Source organism: Pteropus alecto, unplaced genomic scaffold (assembly GCF_000325575.1).
Source record: "Pteropus alecto unplaced genomic scaffold, ASM32557v1 scaffold51, whole genome shotgun sequence".
Classification (NCBI taxonomy): domain Eukaryota; kingdom Metazoa; phylum Chordata; class Mammalia; order Chiroptera; family Pteropodidae; genus Pteropus; species Pteropus alecto.
In genome coordinates, this window is record NW_006431922.1 from 1292847 (window position 1) to 1293264 (window position 418).

At 39.2% G+C, this 418-nt stretch overlaps 1 pseudogene; it reads left to right on the forward strand.

The window, feature by feature from the left end:
• Positions 1-208: 208 nt before the first annotated feature.
• On the forward strand, positions 209-327 carry LOC112475520 (annotated as a pseudogene).
• Positions 328-418: the final 91 nt, after the last annotated feature.

A 418-nucleotide genomic window follows, 5' to 3' on the forward strand; every position in this document is an offset into this window, starting at 1 on the left:
CCCATGATGAATAAAACATTGTGCTGGGTTTTAGGGAGACAGAGAGATGCATAAGAGATGATTTGAACCCACAAAGTAATCTACCTAGAGAGAGGAGAAATCTTTATGAAGAAATCAATAACAAGAAATAACAAGCACAAAATAAATGATAACTGCAAGTGGTGGTAGTTTGGGCCACCCAGATTCGCCTTCAAGAACGAAGGATTCGGTCTATGGCCATGCTATCCTGAACAAGCCCGATCTGGTCTGATCTCAGAAGCTAAGCAGGGTTGGGCCTGGTTAGTATTTGGATGGGAGACCACCTAAGAATACCAGGTGCTGTAGAAGTAAAAAACATAAATAAATAAAATAAAATAGTACAGTAAGTTTTCCTGGTAGAAATATTGAAAACTAGAGAAGGAGAAAGCAACAAGCTTTG